Below are 24,166 nucleotides of genomic sequence, written 5' to 3'. Positions count from 1 at the left end.
TTCAGAAATGTTGCTTTATTGCAGCTAAAGTGTATTTTGAAACAGGATCACATTCCAAGTCACTCCCTGTGTTTCATATAGGAACAAGCAGAATTACTGGCTTCTACAAATAAGAATTAGTTTGTACCTGCCCATTCCCCAGCAGACGCTCAGCAGACGTCATGATGTGCTGCATGTGCTTTCCATTTACCCAGAACACCCCTCCCTTCTTTCTCAGTATATGCACAAACACACTTCGCCTCTCTGCTGCCTTCAGAACTGCCCCTGCTTCCAAACAGGCCCACAAATACCATGTCACTGCTGGCTCTGATGTGCTGTGTCTTTTTTTAATAAAGAGTATCTTACTTGGGATTCCATCAATTTTGTTCACATTCATGCAGAAAGCACATCAGGGGAGAATTCTGAAGGATTCCTGACTGTGTTATGTCCTGTCAAATGAACCAAATCAGGGGCATTCTGCAGGCACAGCACTACCTGGCCAGCCGGGGCTGAGATGTCTCTCAGATCTGAAACAGCCTTCCCCATGGAAACACTAAGCCCATGGAGATTCAAGATGCAAAATTCATCAGCCATCCTCTCCCCTGCAACGCCATCTCCATCCCACAGCTGGGGCAGGCCCAGAGCTATCAGCATCCCCCTTCTCCACTGATTAAACCATCCCCACCACTTTTCCTAAGAAACAGGATGAAAGGGTGTGCTGGTGAAAGGTGGGGCTTGGGCACAGTTTAGAAACAGGTGTGTTGGCAGTTTGCAGGAGGAATGCTCAGGCCTGAGAGCCCTCCAGCCACAGGGCTCTCCTTCCCACAAACAGGGCAGATGGGTCGCTGGAGCCTCGGTAGGGGCATGGCTGGCACCAGGACAGCGCCGACTGAATTCTTAACACAGGAATAACGCAGGACAGAACGATCTTACTGCTTTTTGAAATAGAGTTTTGATCTATGCCTTGGATTTTACAGCTTGTTCTTTTACATCCTTTCATCTTTTCTGTAACTTATAGACAGGAGTTATTTTTTTCTGCAGTAGATTGCTACAAAGGCCAGAGACATGATTCAAATCCTGTGCTCTTGTGCATCTACTTATAGTTATGCTCATATAATATACTAACAGTATAGTCACAAAGTCAAATGTTGATTTCAAGCCTGTCCATCACACTCCTTCCAAAACACACAGCCCAAGTCAGATTTCTTCATGAGAGAATAAATAATGTACTGGTCCACCAGCTCCTTCCTTCCTGGCTCTGTGACCCTTTGTTCCCTGGGCTGGGAACTATTAGGAAGATGAGACTTCTTATTTTACCTCTTGCTCATTCTTTGTCTTTCTGCCTAAGCAGACATGACTCTATTTCCATTTATTTTGCACAGATCTCGACTACCAAGACAAGTAACAAGCACAGGCATTGGACGAATTCTTGTCTTGCTTAACTTTGTTTTTCTGTCCATCAGTCAGCAACTGGAAAAAGAAGTGAATTAAAGTGTAATGCTCCAGGTTTGTTATGATGCTAAAGAAGAGTAAAAATAACTAATATGGGGATAGCATCCCTATTTTCTCATCTGGAAAAAATTGAATCTCTCTTCTATTGAAACTTCAAAAATAAGAGTGGACCCCTGGCACAGAGAACTGAAGGCCTCAGCTTCATTTTGCCACAGCCATAGTGGTTACAATGGGATGTGCCTAGAGGTGAAAATCTTTGGTCCTCTAAAGGGGATGCACAGTTTGAACCATTCTGTGAATGAGGAGGACACAAAACCAATAAGCAGAGTCTGCTGCAGCTTACAGCTAAGCCTGTGGAAGAAAATCTGTGTCAGAAGGAGTTACAGCATTGGCCTGCCACAGAGAGCCAAGGGTTTGGCATCAGGAGAGGTGAGCCCAGCCGAGGATCTAACTACTGAGCTTGATTTAAACTGTGCCCTGTCTTTTCTCAGGTGCGGGATATGGGCTGAAAGGAGGCAAAATATGGCAGACTTTATGTCTGGCTATTTTGTACACCCTCATGCAAACACTGTCTCTTCTTTCCTTATATTCCTACATGAAACCACACACTTGTGGTTTGCTTTGTAATTAGTTTTGGTGCTGAGAGAAGACAAGAGAACTTCTTGTTAGATGGATTAAAGGGATCTATGCTTTACACCACTTGAGTGACAAGAACCATGTCAAACCAGTCTGCTCTCAAGGGAAAAAAAGTGACAGCACAGTCTGAGCAAGATGAGTTCTCCCACTTAGCGAGTGGCAAGAGGCAGGCACGAACTAGCCCTGTCAGAGAGCAGCCACAGGTGACTGGGTCAAAACAACCGGGACAGAGATGAAAACACACAGCGTGATTCCTCCTTAACTTAGCTGAAGCTCTCCTGCTGAGACTTGCGTCTTCCTACCAAGGGAACTAGAACATGCCTTCAGGTCAAGGAGTGGGAAGGGGAGGAGCCTGGAAGTAGCTCTGCGCAAGTATTTCCTAGGTTGCAGCCATCACTTTATAATCGTGTTTACATGCAATGTGCAATAACGAGAACTCTTGTTGAGTAAAAGAGGATGGAAAGTAAAACGGAGCTCTCTGTGCCTGTGGCACAGTGTCAGTGTGGCTGAAATCCAGCCTTTGAGTCAGCTGAAGCCAGATGACGAGTCAGGAGAGTGAGGGAGAGATTCCCTTTTTGTTTCGGTTCGCAAGAGCTCTGCTAACATCAAACATCAGTGCAGTGGGTAGCACGGGAGTGCTGTGGAGGGGCTTGTGCTTCTCAGCTCCTCTCAAGTCCCCATGACTAGACAGCTCAGTGATGGTCTACCTGCTGATTGCACTAGGATTATTGGCTGAACTAGTTCGTTCTCAGCTTCACAGGCTCTAACATCATGCCAGAAATATCACAGATATTCGAGATCTAAATCCTTCAGGTGCTGTAGAAGTGAGCTAGTAGGGAATGAATGCTCCAAATTTGGATTCATAGAATAAGTCTATGCTGGGAAAAAAACTTCCTCTTCTCTGAAATTCTACCTTAGCACTGAATTCTGAAATTCTGAAACCTACAAACAAATCAAATCTGCCTTTTCTGCCTCTAACCTGTATAAACACATAGTTTAATGCAAATTCTACCAAGCATGACAATCAGTACCTTGAAATTATATGGCAGAAAACAGCCCATGAAACCATGAAGTTTGCTTAACAGTTTCCAAGGGATTGGAAAAGGGACTCTGCAGCTCTCACACCTGAACTCTCTTGTGCAAAGCAGATGCCCACAGCAGAGTGTCCTTTCCCTCATGGATGCTCTGTCTGGCCTTCACTGTGGCTCAGCAAGTGTGCCCAGCTCTGCAGAGTGGTCCCTTGCACTCTCCTCATGCACGTCTGTGATTACTGGCACAGACTGCCATGGCAAATATGCACCTGTAGCTACAAGAGCATCAGCAGTGCTTCATCTGCAGATGTGTTGTGACTGTGTCTGACCATGTGGACCAGCATTGGCTCATTGATACCTGATGTTCTGCAGATCTTTGTGATCTTCACCTGTTGTGAATCATCTTATATCAAGACTGTCAGCATATCAGGGCAGATAATGATAATGCTAGCATCAGTAAAACTGCAGCTTAGATGGTTTCATATGTGGCTGAAAGATGTGTGCCCCAGCCATGGTGGAAATGCCATGAAATATGTAAAGAGTAACAGGGCAGGAAGGGCAGACAAAGTGATCTAAATGCTTTAAAGAAGAATGAACAACTCTGTAATACTGATGCAGGAGACGAGGAAATAGATAATTTTGTCATGATCAGAAAAATAATGGCATGAAAATAACCAGTGAGGTGACAACAAAACTAGTCATGTGCAGAGCGCAAGGCTCAGCGTCACAGCTATTGGATCAATGGCAAATGTTGAAGTTGACAATTGTATGCAAAGCTGTCAGGGCACATATAAACCATAAAATCTACTGATTTTAATCTCAGTCTCTGATTACAAAGTGACAATTGTCTTTCTTTTTTTCTTGGTTTGCACCTTACTCTATGACTCCGAAATGTGGACAAGTTAGGACAAGAACATCAGAGGAAGCAGACATCATTAATCAGCAATACCTCCAAGCTACTATGCTTATAATTGTCAAGACAAAGATTATGAGTAATGATTTTCTGCAATACATTTTCACAAATTGTTTTTAAAAAAGTACTTAGCAAAATATCGGCTTTTCTGGACAGCACCTTTTTTCCTGGCTAAAAGGAATTAATATCCAATTACATTTTAATGGACAGATAAAAATGCAGAAAAGGGATTGAAGATCTAGGAAGAGCTTTTCTATCATCACTTGGAGCTCAACAGCAGCAAGAAATCCTTATGGCACATTGAGAATTACTATCATATATTGGTTACCAGGCAGAGAAAGGCTTCTGCAGAGACTTGCCATGTTTTGAAGTAGCCTAAAAGTCAAAAACCAGAGTTTTTTATCTGTTCTGCCTCTCACAGAAGCCTTGGAAAAACTGAAATTCATGATGGACGGCAGTGACTAGAACTTCTTTTCCTCAGATTTCTGTTGCAAGGGGTTGTCTCCAATTTAAGAACATCTCTCAGCTTTTCAGGCCAGGAACTCTAACTGACTGCATGCAGGCATCTGATATTTCCCTGTAGCCTAGGGTATCTGCAATATGATAGTTGAACATTCAATGCTTTGCATACATCCTGCTCTGTTACCTCCTTTTTATCATCTGAAAATAGAACTTCTTATTAAAATTTTTCACACAAGGAATTTTTTCATTGCATTTGAGATGAACAAACACCTCAGGAGAAACAGTATCAGCAGGAAAGGTCAGAGTGGTTGCTCTGTAAAACATTTTTTAAAGGTCTTAAAAACAATATTGGGATAGGTCGGACAAAGTTTTCAAAAGTCAAATAACTGGGAAATTGTCAGTCCACTTCAATTAAATGATCTTACATTTATACTGTCAGCTGCAATAATAGTTAGTATTCTGTGAATTTTAAAGCCTGCATTTATACTCCTAAAGCATAGCACTAGGAAGGGAAAGTGACAGCCAAGTTGCTGTCTGTGGATGCAGCCTGTCCTGCCGATCTCACCAGGTGTGCCCAAGGAGCTTGATGCAGGGGCTGGTGTGTGTGGCCGGTCCCAGCTGGCCAGCACTGCCACAGGACCTGCTGCTGTGCCCCAGCCCCGTGTTGCCACAGTGGCCACCGTGGGCACAGGCTGGCAGCAGCCACAGAGACTGGCATGACTGAGGAGGCCAGCGAGGTGACCCTGCTGCTCTACTCAGCCCTGCTGAAGACACACCTGGAGTGCTGTGTCCAGTTTGGGACTCCTCAGTACGAGAGAAACAGAGCAGATCCAGTGGAGGGCCACAAATTTGATTAAGGGACTGAAGTATCTGTCTTATGAGAAATGGCTGAGGGAGCTAGGCCTGTTCAGCCTTGAGAAGAAATGACTGAGAGGGGAACTCATCAATGTCTGAAGGGAGGATGCCAGGAAGATAGATCCAGGCTCTTCTTGGTGGTGCTGAGCAGTGACAAGAGGCAATGGACAGAAACTGATGCACAGGAAGTTCCACCAGAACACGAGAAGGAACTCCTCTCCTGGAGAGGTGACTGAACACTGGAACAGTGACCAGAGAGGTTATGGGGTCTCCCTCACTGGAGATATTCTGGACACATCTGGACACAATCCTGTGCCGTGTGCTCTAGGATGACCCTGACTGAGCAAGGAGGTTGGACCAGGTGACTCAGGGTGGTCCCTTCCAGCCTGACCCCTTCTGTGATTCTGTGATTCTCAGGCAGTGCACAGCACACAACAGCTGTGCCCGTGGGGAGCAGCTGGGTTCCCTCCCCAGGAAAGCCCCTCGCCACTCGCACCCAATGTCTCCTTTTTACATGTTCCTCTCTGGGAGATGCCACTTCCTCATTCTGTACTGCAGTCGCAGATCCCATGTCCTTATCTTGACATTAAAGAAATAGATTTAATTGTCAGTCCTCTTAACCAAGCGTTTAATTCCATTCTGTGGGGACTAAAGACAGTCTTAAATAATTGAGCGGCCAAGAGATTGGTTATTTCTGTTTTCATTGCCCATATTGATTTAAGTGCAGTTAATCCTTTCAAATACCCATGTCACACTGGGCCTGATGGCTCTCTTTAGGGCAATATTGTTCCTCTGGCTAGATTATTTGACATCAAGCATTGTAATGTCACAATAAATCCTTCATGTAGGCTGTTCTTTTCAGAGAAGGACCAGATGGGGACTTCAGCTCTTACATTAAGCTCTTGGTTTTACTAGTCAGAAGTTGGGCTTGTGAATAATTTTCATTAAATTTTCTTTTGTGCCTCATAAAAACTACCTCTTCAGCAGTGACATTAAATAATCAGAAGCCCAATTAAACAGGCATATTGACATAAAACAAACCAAGGTGTTCCCCTCACTGCAAATTAAATATAGTTGTGTGTAAAATAATCTCATTTGGGATATAACCCAATACAGAACTTGTGGAATGGATTTTACAAACAAAAAAGTAGGGATGGCTGAAGCCTATATCCAACAGATATGTTTTACAAGTCATTGCAACATTTCTTACTTCTGGTTAAGTCCTAAATCTGTCTGTCTACCTTGAGTTCCATCCAATTAATTGAAGGATTCTCCACTTGCTATTCATCAATGGATCCAAGTGAACACAATAAACATCTGTTCTCTTAAACTTCCCTGGGCTGATGCACTCACCCTTGCTTCCTTCTTTACTGTGTTTTTCACCACTGCAGAGCCTTTAGGATAACTCTGCAATTAGCTGGCAGTGGGAAATGGGAAAGCAGAGTAGTGGATGAATTTCCCTTGAAGCAGAAGGTATTGTGCCTTCGCCTGTGTTATTAATGTGGACAGCTGCTCTATGGAAGCCTTTTAAACTTTCTTCTTCTCTGGCCTTCCTTCCCTTTGGTAATAATTGCATTGTCTGCTTTTATGGGGTCTTTGGGGTTTTTTTGGTTTAGATTTATTATAAGAATGCTTAATGGCCAACTGGTAAAGAACCTGCATGGTGATTCTTTGGCTCTGTCTCCAGAGAAGGTGATTACACACACAACTTTATGCTGCCCGGTTAGATGGTGGGTGTCACGGAGGGATGCACAGGACCTCTTGGCACCATCATGGTGGGGGGAGACCAGGCTAATGGCATATTAGCTGCACACGGTCCCCATCTCCCTGACTAGTGAGTACTAGGGGGTCAATTTTATCAAATTCAAGATAAAGTTTTTATTGGACTTCTTGTTACTCAGCCAAGAGGTCTAAAGTCCTGGCCAATTCAGCAAACATGGCACTCTCCTTTGCTAATTTAAGCCATATCCCAGCATTGCTTTGGAAGCAGCAATGTCAGGACTTGGGCTCAAGGTCTTCAAGTTGTACTGTGGGCACTGGGTCCCTTTAATATCAAGGATCTTAATGCTATCTGCACCAGCAACCTTTATATTAACTAAGGAAAATAGATTCTTCTTGTTATTATATTTTGTTATTAACAAGAAATTCTTCTTTTATTACTGCTTTCTTACTAACCAGATGTGTATTTGAAATTCTTGAATTTTAAACTTCATCTGGATGAAGCATCTGGATCCACCTCATTGGGTAGCCTTTAGTGACAGAAAATATTTTGGGTTGGCAGCTAAAAGGACACAGAGTTTATCAGCTGTTCCAGCTCTGCTCACATAATCTCTTTCATAGTATCTCCCCTTACTTAGCTCTCCCATTCCTGTTGTCACACAGGTTGCTGGTTCACTCTGAAAAGTGTTCTTGCACCACCAACCTTCAGAATAAAATTATTATCTACTTCTACATTTAATGCACGTGCAGTCTTCATTGCATGTGCATTAAATGATATTAAAATCTGTTCTCTCTGGACTCCCTGTCTGTCAGGGCTGCCCTTCTTTCCAAGCAGAAAGATGATGTCCAAGCAAAAAGGTGTATTAGAAAGCCAGGCAGACAAGCAAGTTCTGCAAACCCAAAGAGGCATGTGTTTTAGACTCTGGTTTTCTGGACAAGGATACAGATACTCACTGCCCTTGTGGATTACATCAAAGCAGTTTGACTTTCGTTCACTGAGAAGATTGTGTAAAGAACTTATGGCTATTACTTATCTGCTTGGGGTATTTACAGCATAGCAGCACGTATATTTTTTTTGCTGTTGGTTGCCATTCTTCTGTTCTCTTGCCACAGAGCTGCCCTAAACTCGGTCTGGGTGGCCTCAGCTGCTCTGGGATCAGCAGCAAGGCACAGATAAATGTATGGGTCACTTCTGCTGTACATTTGGTCAGTTTTTTTGGGTTAATTTTAAGAAGTACATGTTACTGTCAAATCCTATCCTGATTGAGTAAGAGTTTACATATTTGATGCATTTTTAAATGACATTTTGAAGAAGTTTTCTTAAGATCTTAATGGAGACAGTCTGTCAAGAATGCAGCTCACAGCAGCGTGAGAGCATTCCAACGGCATTACTGGCTCGACAGCCACACACCCAACGTGGCTCTGCCTCATTATGCCCAGAGGTGTAAGAATAGCTGTGAACAGCTAATAAGAATCAATGCTATTGGAGACATCTGGTTTAGTTTTCATTTTTCAGTGTTATTAGTGCTTATTGGTACAAGGCTCAGGAATGCAGCCAATCCCTTTGAAGTGGAGTGTATTGTAAGGCTGGAGGCATTGTGAGCCTTGTTGATGACCCTGTGTGTAACCTTTCATTTAAACATCCGTAATGCACGGAATGAGAAAGGCCTCCTTAAAAGAGAAGACTGGTGTACATGAAATCTTGTAGCTGACATTTTAGTATTCATTCTGAATTTTATAATCTCCAAACAAATAACAAATTCTTTAATCTTTCAAGATCCTTTAATTTTTAAAAAAATCTTTTACTCTGGTCATGTAAAGACATCACTGTTCTTTTAGTTGTTAATATGTAATAAAGGTCCTTAATCTGTGCACAGTACAAGCAACCAGGGAAGATACAGCTCTTTGACCTCAACCTAGAAAATAACACAGAGACCAAGTGGAGCTGTGTCTTGCTCCCCTCAAAATCTAACCACATGCATCTACAGCAGCCTGGAACAGGACGACAATTTGACTTGTGAATAAATCGATCTGCATAAGCCCTGCAGTTTGGAGTGAGGTTTTTAGAGGCATTTTGCAGAGCACAGGGAGGTCAGCACAGCCTTAGGAAGCTCCTGTCACAGGTGAGGCTCAGAACAGCAGCATGGTGAGGTCGGAGGGTTCTGTGTGTGCCATGCTCTCTGGAGGCTGATTTGAGTAAAGAGACTGTCACAAATGCAACAATGACATCATCTGGAGAAAGCTGGGAGAGATGATCTGTGTGACAACCATCACTATCCTGAAGACAGTGCTAATGTACTTTGACTTATACACGAGAAAATTTTTTTACCATGAATGATTCAGGTCCTCCCTCCCAATTGCCTTGAGGGGAAGCAAACGACAGTGTCTGCCCTCTTTTTTCGACTGGTGTGTTGGGATGAAGCTGATGCTCAAACAGCAGGGTGTAACTCCAGTACCTGGCATGTGTTAGTAAAAGAGACCTGGTGCTCACTGACTTCAGCATGGGCAAGTAAATACAGATAAACAGAAGTGAACCAACCATACAGCATGAGACAAAGCAGTAAGGTGGGTGAATGGTGGTAGTGGAAACAGCTCAGTGTTCTCTGCTTCTCATTAGCAGTGGGGAGTGTCAGCTTGGATTTTTCAACAGTTAGTGTGAAGTTTGAACTCATTAATTTGTAGGTTTTTTATAGACTGATTAATACAATTACTTACTTGTACTTAAATGGAATCACAAATATTAGCAAGAATCAAAATATAATAAAAATGGGCCAATAGTGAGATGAGAAAAGTGACAGAAGTTGGTTGGCTTAAAAGATGAGATGTAATAGCAGACATATAAATGGGAGAGGAATTACTCAGGATCATAAAAGCAGGACTGATAGAAGGAAGGAATTAATGGCAAAGCTTGGGCTGGCAGCGAGATCTGCAGGGCTGCGAGAAGCTCTCATAAGTAAAGGGTCAGGTGTATCACCAAGGACATTTAAATCTACTAGAACAAGATAGAGCAGAAAATGTCTTCTGAATAAAATGCCTTAGTCCTTTGGGATGAGATACAGGATGTTACAGAGCCAGCAAGTTCTATCTGTGTATTTGGACTGGCCACCAACATTGCTGCTGGGATGTAGCATGGCATCATGTGTGAAGAGGACAAAAAATGTGGTAGTGATCATTCTGAATGGCATGGACAAAATAGGATGTAGGTTTAGTTACAGATGCACACCAGCACAGAAGGTATATCTTTTCTGCAGCAGAAATATACATTTGGTTAAAAGTTGTCCCTTTCAATTCCTCTTTGCAGGAACCCTTGAGTAGCAACAAAAGCAACAAATCAAGTAAAGCTACAAAGAGAATTTTTCTTCACATGGGAAGAGTGATCTGTGATTTTTTTTTTTTTAAATCTGGACACTGCAGAATTGTTGTTTCCCAGTACAGATAGCAAGGATATGTTTCAAACCAGAACACTCTTTCTCTGTTAATCCAAATAAGAATGAACTAATATGTTCATCACCTGATGACAAAGAAACAAGGTGGCACATTGGGGCAGTGTGTAAAAATGTAGAACAAAGAAAACTAGCCCACCATGACAGTGGAAATAAGAAAACTGCACATTCCTCTGCCTGGGGCTTCTTCGCACCTCAGTATCCTTAATTATGTTCCAGGGTATTTTGGCATTCCTTCTATTTGCATTTAGATCTTTCATCAGGAAGTTAATGTTCTCAGAGCAAGTAAGATCTCAAACCCCATAAATCCTAATGTTTAATACGTGAACGATATAGAGATAAGTATTTAATTTTGCTTTATGCATGACAGAGAAGCCAATGACAAATAGCACTGAGTAATATTTATGAGTTCCATGCCTGAAGGAATAATAAGTACCTTAAATTATTGTAAATTCCAACAAGGCACATGCATTGAAGGCTTTATAAAACTTTATACTTTATGCATGTTAACTACCACTGTTCTCCCTGCCATAGTTCAGCTTCTTGTGTTTCCAGCTGCTGTGATTGTAAAGCAGCATCTTCCTGAGCTGAAACAATCTGTAAGAGTGCATCTAAGTGTCCTTCTTGATATTGGTCTGGCCTCCAGGTACCAGCTATATCCTGTAAAGGGCCATGAAAAGGGCAATAAGGAAATTTATTGCAGTGCTAAGCAAGTAGCATATGTTTACTAAATGTCTATCATAGCTAGAAACAAGATAGGGTTCATCTTTCCTTCTTCCTTTTCATTATTTGTATTTTAACTTTACGTGCCAGCTTTGCTGACCAGCATTTCCTGTGCTTGCTGAAGGGCAGCTGGAGAAAGGAACCTCACACATTCAGGAGCACAGCAGCAATTTCTACAAGCATCTTATACCAGTTCATCAATGAAGAATGAATGGAAACAGAAGGTGGACTATAGCAAAGGAAATCTATAGGAAGCCACTTCATTTCTTGGATTTTCAGATGCACCTTATAACTGGACTCAGAAGAAGTCACAAGTGTACAGGGAGGTTTCAATTCCTCTGGCTGAATTTGGCTCTGATAGTGGTGGCAAACTGAAGATGCCTTGGTAGGTACGGAAATATTCACAGGTATTTGTGAGAGAAGACGGCAGCCTTGTGTAAAATGATACAGTTGCCAAGTGTTATCATCAACACTAACTACATGCTGCAAGACTTAAAAGATATTTTACAATGTACTATTTTAAGAGCATTGTAGCAAGGAGTAGCTGGCAAAATGAATGGAAAGTAACCTGCTGCATGAGTAAAATGTTTTTCTCCTCAGTTCTAAAGAATACATGTATAGAGCAGAGGCAGTGGTTGGCACAATTGTGTGACTGGGTTTCGGGACATCATTTAACCAAGTATTATGAAATGAATGGGGGTAGGAGGGAATTTTCCTGTCTGGGATAGTATTTAGATGGGTAAAGAGGTGGTTTCCAATTTCTAAAATACCACGTTTTAGTACCCATCCTCTGTGCCACTGCGCCACATCAGTGTGAGCCTTCTGCAGCCCACACTCTGCTCAGAAGGTTGCACAGCACATGCACACCAGGACACTCACCGCTGCTCACAGACAGTTGCACTGACAGGAAATGTAGCAGCAGAGCCAGTGCCCCAGTCCTGCTTGGCAGGACTACCTCCTCTCCTTCCTCAGAGCAAAATCAAAGCCTCCTTTAAAAAAATTTTAAACGAAGTTTACAAAAAACCCCACAACAATCCCTCTGAGTAAGTGTTCTTCTCACTTAAGGGCGATTTACAAAACCCATACCTTGGATGGGACCGCTTCCAAGAGAAGCTCAGTTTTGTTTTTACTCCATTAATCTGGAATGGCAGGAAACTCTTATCAGTTTGTGCACAATACGTTTAGTTTCTTCCCTTCTCTCTTCCAAATGTACTTGGCTTTATAAAGGTATAGAAGACTTTGAGAAATGTGATGCTGTGGGCTTGCCAAAATAAAGTACAAGTGATGGTGAAGCAATAACATATTTAACAAAGTGTTGTGGAGAAGACAAGCTGCAAAACCTATCTGCCGGGCTGCTATCTCCACTGCATCACCTGCAGCTGCACAGAGCAGTCCTGGGTATCTGCTAAGTGCTCTGCATACACAGGAACACAGCAGGAATTACCCAAGTTCATGTGCATCACCCAGACTAACACTGATTACAGTTCTTTAAACTCTGATATCAACTATTGAAACCATGTTGTATAGAAAAATCTTTGGTCACATCCATTCTTGGACAAAAGCAATAAGTTAGTCTTAGTACATTTAGAAGAGACCTTTTGAGCAAGATACAGAAGGAAGGAAACTCCATCAGATCTTCAAAGACTAGTTCAGACACTGGGACATGACTGAACCGGCAGAAGCAACATCTCTAGGAGTTAGTTATGTCATTTACTACAGGTACAACATTCAGGCCTGACACACGACAGGTGCTGTAACCTTTACGTTTGTGTGGACAATGGAATCCATAATTCTTATTGTTAGACCAGTCTCCTGGACTCGGTCAAAAGATTTGTTTTGTGTTACCACAACAGAAGGCTTAGAGGGAACCAAGCAAGGAGAAGGATACAATATGTGTGACTCCCACAGGATAAGAGACTGCAGCCGTATTCTGCTCCTCCTGTCGTGTAACAGGTGTATTAACATATTTTTAATTCTATTTTTTAATTGAGCAGTGGAGACTCTCTCTTGCCAGCTCTGGCTGTTTTGTCTTTTGGGTGAGAGACAGGTATGTAAAAGATCTTGAATAAATAGTAGCATTCTGCAGTCAGTGTCCATCTATAACTCATTTTCAGCTCATTCTAAAGCTTAGACTAACAAGCGTGCTGGGAACACTCAGAACAAAAATAAAAAGAAATTCAGAAAGTTGGTGAAATGCAGTTTTTCTTGGCAACAGGAAAGAGCATAGGCTGCCATGGGGAGGTGCCTGGTGGGTGAGGGAACCATTCTCCTGCTGCTGACAGATTGGCATCAGTGGATGAGAGCCCAGGAAAACTGACACACGACTGTGGGAGTGGGACCTGTGTGTGGGCAGATCCCCATGTCATCTCAGTGCCAGAGGAGTGTGCTGAGATTGAACCACAGCAGTGGCTCAATCAAGCTGACAATGATCAGACGTGTAACTCATCAGGTATGGGTCACTGGAGAGCTTGCAAGAGGTTGTAGCTGCTCAGATTCCCTGTCCTTGGGAAGAGTTGCTGAAACGTCCTTGTCCTTTGAACAGCCATGGGTGGAAGCCAGTGGGCTATGCTGGTCAAGGTCAAGCACCTTGGAGAATGCCAAGGCTCCTGTTGTTTTCTGAGGCTGAGCATGGGGACTCACTGGCAGCGTGTGGTAACCGAGGGGTTGATATCAGGGCAATAAACAGGCAATAAATCCACATTTAGGGCTCTTGTCTACCACTGTAGAAGATCAGCTTCATGGCTCAGACAAGTTTTGCTAGCATTCATTTAGGAAAAATGAATAACAAAACATAAACCATTTGATCTGTTGGAAGTGTTGCAAAAAGATTTTTAAAAACGTAGTTCAGAATTTTGCTTCACAAGAATGTGGGGCACTTTTGACTTTCTGCACTGTTTTACCAGGATGCTCTGAGGACACTGCCCCCTCCAGCCTCTGCTAGAATGACTGAGTCACCTGAAAGTGGAGGAGGGTTTTTAAGTGCTTGGAGGAGGGGCAGGCTTAAATCCTCAAAGGACTTCTCTACTCTCCAAATTTGTGAAGGCGTTTCTCTGCAAGGAGAATTTTCCTACACTCCCAAACAAGTGTTGCAAGAGATTATTTAAAACATTGCTGTCGGTGCCTTATAGCACTAAGCCTAATTAAGTTTCTCTCATGTCTTGGAGGACTGCACATGCTTGCTTTCAGGAGGATGGCAAAGCACCGACACTGCCAGGAGATCCACGTCAATGCGTGAGGTACCTCTGCAGTAAAAATAACAGCCAGAAATTGGTAGCTGGTGCTCATAATTTAGAGCCAAGAAGCTAAGATTGATGTTTGCTGGCAGCAGGTTTGTTGTGGTTAAATATCTTTTTTCTTTAGCCCATGAAAAATACTCACACAAGAATTACTTGATCCACAGCAGAAGAATAGGATTAGCATCAGGAAGAGGTGTCTGGTGGCAGCCTCAATAGTACAAGTTTCCCTCCCTGAATGGAACTCATTCTTCGCCAGTTGAGCTGGTGGGAAATTCTTGCTCCTACAGGAAAGTGCATGGAAGGCTGCCACGGTGTTGTTTTTTTGCTCTCATGTTATGCCCTTTTGCAGGGGTCAAGAGTTCTTCCATAAAACTCACTCCAGGCTAGAGGTCTCAGCATAAGGAGCCTACTTGGTATGTCCTCCCAGAAAGGATTCTATACATGGGGTGATGGAGCCCCCATGAAATGCCTGTCAGCCCAGCACTGTTTGTTTATTCCAGGTTCACTGGAAAGGAGATCTTGCTTCACTCTTCAGCCTGTCCTGGCAATTTTTTTCATAGATTTTCTCTACCAGAGCCATATCTCAGTAAGATCTCTGTGCCACAGCCAGCCGGCTCCTCCAGGCTGACAGTCTGGCACAGGCACACAAAGCCGACTGAGCCATTGACAAAACCAAGGTGCCGCCCATTATTTGAACATGCTGGAGTGGACAACTGCTGGGAGATCACGAGTGCCAGACAATGAACGAATCCTCTGCGGTTAATTGTCATCCCTGCCAATGAGAGGAGGTTCGTCGCTCTCGCAGTCAAGGACAAAAGTCTTTTCTTCAGCCCTTTATTGCCTGTCACAAAGCTGGTTGGTGCAGCTGGGATCAGGCCCACAGCTGATCCTTCTCCCCCACCCCGGGCCGTTCCTCCCAGCTCAGCTGGGGTCACCCGGACAATGGGGAAGCTGCGTCTGCTATGTCACAGGACGCTGGGTCTATAGCCTGGGCAGCCCGAGAATATGTGTGTATGCTCCTGCTTGATGCTCAGGAGCTTGATACCTCTTTGTTTGCTTTGCTTTATTGTAAGGTAAAATGGAAGAAGGGAAAATGCCCCTGCCTAGAAATACAGATGCAGAGTGACATAAAACGGATGAGAAAGGCACAGTTCAGCTGTGAGCCTCGCATCTCAGCTCAGCACAGGGGTGGTGTAGCAGGAGGCTGCCACAGTAGCTGTGTTGCCTCGCTGCAAGGGTTCTGCGGACAGGATCCTCTCCACAAAGCAAAACCTGTTTCATGATCAGGTAACAGGCTGCCTGGTGTAAGGTGTCAGGATAATTTGGCAGTTCTTCTGGCAGATCGCTCTCCATGCAGGAGTGAACAGGCAGGTCTGACTGAGCTGCAAGCAGACAAGCCATCAGAAAATAGTGATCAGAAAGTTGTACTGCTCCCTGTTTTTCTGTGTTGGAACTTTGCTTCCCCGATGTGTTTGATGTAGCTGCGCTAAAAGCATAGAATAATTTTTTCCACTCTGTATTTCTGTGGTTACCTTTCTCCCAGCTTGGGAGCCAGCAAGCAGATCCCAGCATGTCCATTTGCTACTCCCCACTTGGCCTCAGCAAGACATAGCACAACCTGTGCAACCTATGCTTGTCTCATTAGGACCTAACCTGGTTACCTGCTTCCCAGCATTTGCCTAGTGGCTCTTACAGAAAAGCACTGCCTCGCGTCCTCATTTCCATAAAGCTACTGCTACCAAGAGCGTCACAGCAGCTGGCTGCTTTTCCCACAGTTTATCTTGTGTAATGACTAAACCACATATCATTCATAAATATCTGCATATTTTTTCTGCATTTCCATCTAAGCAACTGCCTGTGTTCACACCTGCACTGAACACCAAAGGGACAATGCCCAGTGGTGTGGGTTAAATAAAAGTATGCCCTTTGCCAGATCACCACCAAGGAGCTGGGAAAAGGTCAAAACTGCAGTGGTGTCTTTCCCCTTCTCCCTGCTGTCATGACTGCTATTATGCCTTCAGTGCAAGAATAGCAGAGGCTGATAAGCATCCTGAAAGAGATGATTTAACTTGTATTTACCTATGCATATAAACCAGGTTTGAGACAACACAGGCAACATCCCATTCTCTGGCATCTAATGTTAAAGAAATGAATGGCTCTTAGTTCATCTACTGTTTTGGAATAATGTATTCCCTGATTTTTCAGGTGTCATTGGATTATTGATAGTTATTGTGTTCTATCTGCATATCAGTGCTTGTACTCCCTCCGCAGAAGACGCTCACCTGGAAGCCTGTGGAAATTGAATACATATTCAGGACTCAAAACAATTCCTGCCTGATGTATTCAAACACGGCAGCAGAATTTCATCACCTACCTCACCACCAAATTCTTTTCAGATCTTATCTTTTCCAGTCATAAGCTAGAAAAGATGCATGATACAATATCCTAGCAGTGCTGCAGGGGATGTGACTCCACCAGTAATTTGTGAGATAGATGTTGGGAGTGCCCCTAACGAAAATTGTTTGAGGATAAAATTACTGAGCACAGTGCTGAAATGGTGCATCACCCACTGGCCTGGTCCAGGATTTCCAGAGGGCTTCTACAACCTAGATGCCAAAATGCTACTGAATATCAATTGGAATTTTGTTCCTAATTCACTTGCCTGAAACCCAATTAATCCTTTCCATAACATTTCTTTCAGGTTTTGGATGGTGATTACATTAAAAATCCTATAGACTTTGATCATAACAGACAATATTTCCTTTGATGTGGTAGAGCTTTGATAGCCACATCAACATAAAATCAAATTAAAAGAAAAATTTAGAGATTTGTATCAGTTTACGATGGCAGCTATTCATAAAAATTGAATTGGTGCATATATGATATTTATGTACAGTCTGAGAAGCACCAGCCAGGGGACCAAGGTCTGATGCAAAATTGAGGTGTTGTTAATGATAAAAACTTAAGCACTATCATAGTAGAAATTACAACCTGTGAACCCCTGTTCCAGACCAGACTGGGGGTCTAGGAGTTGCCATGTCCTTCACTTGCCACCACAGGTGACAACGTGAGTATTTTTAACAAAGAGACAGGAAACATCAGTTGTTTTCTGACAGAGCATCATCAACATGGGTTGGGAATTGGACCTTGCTGGGCTCTGGCTGCTGGTTCCTTAGAGAAGAACAGATTTTCTTCCTGAGAGTAGGTGTGCAGGGACAAGGTGCTGGAGAGACCCTGTGCCCTCCATAGTCCTGCCCTCCATCGGCACCCATGGAACTGGCACAGGGGCACTGAAGGGATTTTGCATAACTGGAGGGCAAGATTTTCCTTTTGTTGGCCACAGTGTTTGTACAAGAAAGACCTGCATGACTGAGTGGAAGAAAAGAATATTTGTACCTTATATGTTGGAGAAATTGTTCAGGAACAGTTAATCCTCATGAAAATCCTTCTCTGAAATGCTGCCAAGAGCAGTGGCTGTGTTGTTATTTGCCATGCCAATGTCAGTCTGTGAGGAGTGCCTTCTCACCATGTAGCATGTGACTCTGGCAAATAGAGTGGGACATTTTTCTCCCAGCAGGACACAGCTGATTCTATCATTAATGCTGCCTGGACTCCAGGAGTGCCAGCTTTTCCTCCCCCTGGGCATTTCCTGGTATTGGCTACGTGGCAGTGGCCAGGCCAGCGGCAGGGCACTTACAGGTGGAGCACATGGGGTACCTTGTCTGAGCACGCCTTACCTGGAGAGCCTCTTCACACTTCATGGACATACATGTACACTGAGCATCTATTTTATCTCACTCATTTTTGTTGATTGCAGCATGTATCCTCAACTCACAATCCTCTGCACTCTGTGTCATTGAAAATCAGGTTCTCCTCAGCCCACTGCTGTCACACAGGACGTATCTGTGAAATCTGCCCACCTCAGGGATGATGCTCATCATTTAACATAATCTTGTGCTTTCCTTCATGCTTCATTTTTCATGCTCTTAGCAGCCATAACAAGTCTGAAAGGTAAATGATGAGAAGCCTGAAGTATGCAAGGAATGACTATTTGATTCTCCTGCAAAACTGGGAAAGAAAAGCCACAAACACCTTAGAATTTTCACATATATACAATCTTGTTCATGCCACACCCATGCTGGGCTCAGAAATGTAAACATGCCAATTTATTTTTATAGGAAAATCAGAACAGGTACCTGGAACATATAGAAGCTTTGCAAGAGCACTTTTGAGGAAAAATTGGTCTTATCCAGTTAATTTTAATTCAGAAATATAAAAAACCAGTATTTGCATAGAAATGTCATGTCAGGTAAGCTTTGTGTTTACTTTTCAGTTGTATTGAAATAATAATGTTACCACTGTGTTTTCATTTAGGAAAGCTTTAATCACTCACATGTGCATTTGGTTCAAAACCAATTAATTTCAGATTTTTTTTTCCTCAGTTCTCAGAAAGTTAGCTTTCCATTCCAATCTGTCAGATTTTTCACTACAATAAAAAAGTCCTTTTATTCTCCAGTGTTATCAAGTTTGACAAAGCAAAATAATGATGATTAATAAAATACTACCTTTGCTTTGACTAAACCTGTTTGGTTTTATTGCCTTATTTTGTGGAGGTTTGTTTTCCTTCCTGTGGTGTAACTGTTACTTTTAGTACAGAAACACAAACCTTCCAGGCTTGCAGATACCAGCTCCAGTTCTCAGAGACTCCCCTCTGACAGCTAATTGAGGCGTTGTTTCATTAGCAGTGTGAGCAGGAGCAGTACTGCCTTCCTTGCCCTTGTGGCATAGTTCCTTTGGGAGTGGGTGAGTAGAATAATGTGGGGAAAAGCAGCATCGAGACAAAGCAAGGACTAGCAAGTCTGGGTGTGTTTGTCATGGGGAAAGACAGCTCTGAGCTGTGATGTCCTGGTCATCTAGAGAAGGGTTGTGGTGTCTTGGCTCTTCAGGGTACCTCTTCTAACAGCTGAATGCTGCTACATGTTTCTTAGAAGATTAGGAAAGAAAGGTACAGAGTTCTTTATTAGAAGCTGAAAATTACTAAATGCAGTAATACGTCTGGTGTGGAAGTTTGACTAACAGTTTGAACATGTGAATTAAGGTTCAGAAATTTACTGTGATGCCCTCAGGGGCATGTCTTTGCAGTAGCTCTATGCAGAGATAAGCAAGGTACCATGAGAATCAATTCCTGCTTTTTGTAGCTACAGTAATTTGGGCTAATTAGGGCAAACTGAGCACCACCCTGGTGCTGAACAGAGAGCTGTATATAAATTCAAAATAACTAAGCTGTCAGCTTCAGTGAGTTCCTCATCCAAAAGACCTCACTTGCAATCACCTGTGGAAAAAAGCTACTTGCACAGACAGGCCATCCTGAGAGCATCCCAAGCCACGAAAAGACGTTTCAGTCCTGAAGAAGTTGCAATGCTTAGAGCTTCCTGCCAAGCTTCCCTGGTGCTGCCTGCAGGGTGCCAGGTTGCCAAGCCTTTGGGGAGAGACTCGGTGCCCGGGGACAGCTGGGTGCTTGGCCAACTCTGGGTGGCTGACCTAGCTCGAAAGGGCGGGGAGAAACCGAGTGCGCTTCTCATCTGTTCTGCCCAGCACCAAGTCCGGTAGAGCCTGGCCACGCTTCCAGCAGTACCTGCAAGATGAAAGGCTGAGATCTGCCAGTGGTTACCACCTTCCTCCAGCCCAGCCCAACCTCAGCAGTGCCCCGGGGCTGCCTGAATCATCGCAGCAGCACCAGCTCCGACAGTTTGCTTTGCAAAGCATTAGCTCCTAAATGCCTGTCTCTGCTCCAGTTCTCACTCGGTTGAAATGACGAAACCCTGCACGATATCAGTCTGACACCGCTGCTTACTCCTGGAGAGGATTCGTTTGCTGCATTGACAAAGCTGCCAGGTATGTGGAAGGGGGAGGGCTAGACTGTGCTCACATGCTCCAAACCTGAAAACACAGCACAATCTGATGTAAACAAACAAGTTCTGCATATTCTCTCTTCCCAAATATTCAGAAGTCTTAAAAGAATTGGGTGTGTAATTGAAAGTAGCCGAAGGCAGCCCTATCCTGTGCTACCAGCGCTTACGCAGCCGATCACCCAAAGTTTCACTTGGCAGCTTGACAGGGTTACGCATTTTCACATGGGTGAACAGTTCTCTAACAAAGCACTGCAGCCTGAACAACGTTGAAAACCACATTGTCTTGTTCCATGGACTCTGATTTCAACAGGCTGGAAGAGAAATTTTCCTTTTTTGCTCCAGCCTTGCCATCAAGTCCCTTGCCTGAAAGAGCAGCCTTCCAGCACCAGGAGCCTATTTTCTTTGACCTCTTGAATCTCACTTGCATTTTCACTAAGAGATAACGTGCCTTGTATTCTGCCCCATGTCCTTGCTAAGCTCCTCTGGAGACATAGTTCCTAATGTCAAGGGGATCCCGCTATCAGGAAAAGATCTGAACCAGCAGCATTTTAGATTTTGGAACACCATTGATCAGAAAATTTGACACTTAGAAGGGATGCAATTGTTCTAAGAAATGAGAAGCATTTCCCTGCAAACCCAAGCACTCCAGAGGATCAGCTATAGGGAACAGGGCTGTCTCCAGAACACCAGGTTTTCTTCCTTGCATGCCATGACCTGCACTTTTTTCTCTTAGGGCCCAGAGAGGAAAATCATTCCAGGAAAAGAAAACTCAGTATGTTACAAGTTGATGAACAAACCACAAAGTAGGGGGCAAGATGAGCCTCTTACAGCTCTGCACTGAGGAAACAGAGAAACTTGTCCCTACTGCCATGGTGGGTCAATAGCTCTCTTAAAGCTATTGGATTTCCCATCTTTTGAGAAAAAGTCCCACTTTTGATGACTTTGTTGCTAAAAATAGCTTATTTTAAAAACTGAAATATGACAAGATAAACAGAAAATTCCACAACATGGGCAGACACTACACTATACTAAAATCTGACATGCTTTTCTACTAGTATCACAGTTTTCATTCATGTATATGCTATTTCCTTCTTACTTGCATAACTTAAAAATACGTGAAAGTGCTAGAGTGCTCCTGAGAGCTCCATCCAAGAGCAATTCTCCTGACTAAATCAATAATTAGCCATCATGAAAAAAAGAAAAACAAAAAAGGAAAAAAAAGAAGTAGCAGTCTCTTCACATAGTTGGTTTCTGTTGTTTTGGAGGATAAAAAATGCTTTTTCCATCATCACTCTTGTGAGGGACATAAGGTCCACCTACAATACAAATCATGTTGTTTACCAAAACCACAGTCAAGAGCACTTCTGGTTCCTTCTGCAGCAAGCTTTGATGTCAAGTGGTGTTCCCAGCATGGAGACAAATTTATTTATTCATTAATTTAATATATTCAATAAGCCAACCAGCACACAGACTTATTCTTTACAAGTAATTAGAATGTATTACAAGCATACAAATGTGCCTAAGATTGAGAACTTGGGTTATAATCTAATGAAAATATTGTCACTGAATTAATTTCCTATGTGGTGCCAGACTCACAGAATAAAAAGTATATTGAAAGTCTTCAGAGACCTACTGTCAACAGCCCAGCACTACCTCTATTTTAAGCACGAGAAGATTTGATTTCAAAAGCCTGTTCTTTTTCATGCATGTTCTAGTTGTCTTAAAGGAATCTTCTGTACTTGAAAGGCCTCATAAAAGTTTCAGAGATTAAGAAAGTGAAGAAACAGGCAATTTTTGCTACAAATGTCATTAAAATTAGTACTTTAGTATTAATAACTTATCTATTAATTAAAATCTATTTATTTATTAGTTTTATTGTGCTATTGATTTATTAATAGCCATTAGTCATTAAAAATTCATTAGTCTCACAGAAATGGAGTTCAGCTGTCAACTTACCGGGCTCAAGGCACTTGGTCCTCCCTGTGACGAGCTGCAGGTTGCATCACTGCAGCAATTAAAAATCGGGGTGGGGCCGACTCTTGCTGTGGCCGTAGCTGTGGTCTTTGCCAGCACTGCAGCAGCACCCAGACCCTCACTGATACTCAGTCCTTGTCAAAAACATTCATTTCACACTTGCCTAAGATTTTAATTTCTCAGTGTTTTGTAAACTGACTATCGGTGTATCAGTGAGAAGAGAAATTTTTTTAAGAATGGGACGTGTGATCTCAATAACACACACAAACCCTTCGGAGCAAGCTGGGACAGACACAGACTGTTGGCTGGTGCTCTCAGAGAACAGCTGCTTGGACTCATTCGTGGCCCTTGGAAGTCACACAGGCAGATGAACCACAACTGGGCTATTGCTTCCAACTTTCTGTTCTGATCAGCTGGTACAGAAACCAGGCAGAAACGGCCGTGTCTGGATGCAGACATAGGCTGCAGCCCCACGAAAAGCCACATCCCTGAAGCTGCCAGCCTGATAGCAATCTGCCTTCCAACACACTTTTGTTTCTTTCTGCCTAGTGCACAGCCTGGGGGCTTCTCCCTCTTTTTAGAAGTGAGAAAAAGAGTTTAAGTTATCCAGGGCTAAGTAATTAATTGTTTCTAGTCAGATGTATTTTGCCTGCTTCAGTATGCAGCCGGCTTCCATTGCTGTGTCCTGCACGAAAGGCGGTTGCCACTGGGAGTATAATTACCTGTTTTCTCCTCTCAGTTCTAAAACAAAAGGTTTCCGCATAGTGCTGAAGTGTAAAGAAAGATCAAGGGAATGCTCAGGGTCCCTGAGAGCACTTCAGTGCAAGGCTTATCAGCGGCTCCTTATCGCCACTAATCTGACAACACAGGTGTGATGGGATGCCCCAGCTGGGACGGATCTCTGGTAATCTGATCAGGAGTAATTTATTGTGTGCTGCTGGACGCCAGTTTACTCGTTACCAGTTGAACAAAGGAAGAAATTAAGCCTACCTGAGTGGTGCTGGTACCCGGAGGGGTGTGGTGGGGAGACCTTGGCTGTCTGTGGGTGTGCAGTTCCCAACCATTGCACACCACCACTGACATGTTCCCTGGGGGCGGGGAGAGAGCAGCTAATTACAGAATGGGTGTTCAGAAGGAAAAGGCATTTAATATCCCATGTTCCTTGTTTTAATAACACAGATGGCTCACTGTGAAACATCTTCCTTAAAAAAATATAACTCCGTGACCTGCATCCTTGCTGCAGTGGCAGAGCTGGAGCAGCAGCCTGCGCCTTCCCACTGCTCTTGGGAAAGGTCCCTGTCCCACCGGGTGGACAGGGCTTGTTCCCAGGGCTGGGTCAGAGAAGTTCATGGCTGAAAGGGTCAGTGTTCGGTTACAGCCAGGGTCACAAAGCAGAGAGGTGCTCTCCTCAAGCTCAACCCAAAATGCCATGTACAGAGGCGGACATCAATGCACGCTCAATTCTGCTCCTCTGTGGACCAGGTCTCCCTCACCTTCCTCATCCCAACTCCCTGCATGAGCTCCCTGGGCCCCACCACCTGAGGGGAGGTGGCAGCATGCCAAAACATTGTCTTGAACACTGAACTGAAGCAGCAGAAGAGCTAAAAATAATTTGGGGAAGAACTGTGTTGAGCTCCAAATGAGGTGGATTGTTTATTCAGGAAACAGTATCTCAGGCAGAAAGCTGTAAGGAACCCTTCGGTGTCCTACCCTTTTCTACAGTAATTTGAATGGGAAAATGGCTCAACTCTGACAAAACCACTTGAATTCTACCTAAGTCTGTTTAAAAGTAAAATATCACAGCATATGGAAAGATTTGTTTGGAAGGGCA

General features: G+C 43.5%; 1 long non-coding RNA gene across 2 annotated transcripts; it reads right to left on the bottom strand.

The window, feature by feature from the left end:
* Positions 1 to 22,388, bottom strand: LOC121676189. Of its 2 annotated transcripts, XR_006020388.1 has the most exons (3): positions 22,318 to 22,388; positions 18,187 to 18,453; positions 1 to 15,831 (listed from the first exon to the last, which is right to left on the bottom strand). It is a non-coding gene; the product is annotated as an uncharacterized LOC121676189 (long non-coding RNA). The 2 variants fall into 2 exon arrangements; XR_006020387.1 differs by lacking the exon at positions 22,318 to 22,388 and having other exon boundaries at positions 18,187 to 20,344.
* Between the last annotated feature and the right edge of the window lie 1,778 nt (positions 22,389 to 24,166).

Source organism: Corvus kubaryi, unplaced genomic scaffold (assembly GCF_017639235.1).
Source record: "Corvus kubaryi isolate FWS band 111438036 unplaced genomic scaffold, C.kubaryi_AGA036_p1.0 78, whole genome shotgun sequence".
Classification (NCBI taxonomy): Eukaryota; Metazoa; Chordata; class Aves; order Passeriformes; family Corvidae; genus Corvus; species Corvus kubaryi.
This window is presented reverse-complemented; position numbering and strand designations above follow the sequence as displayed.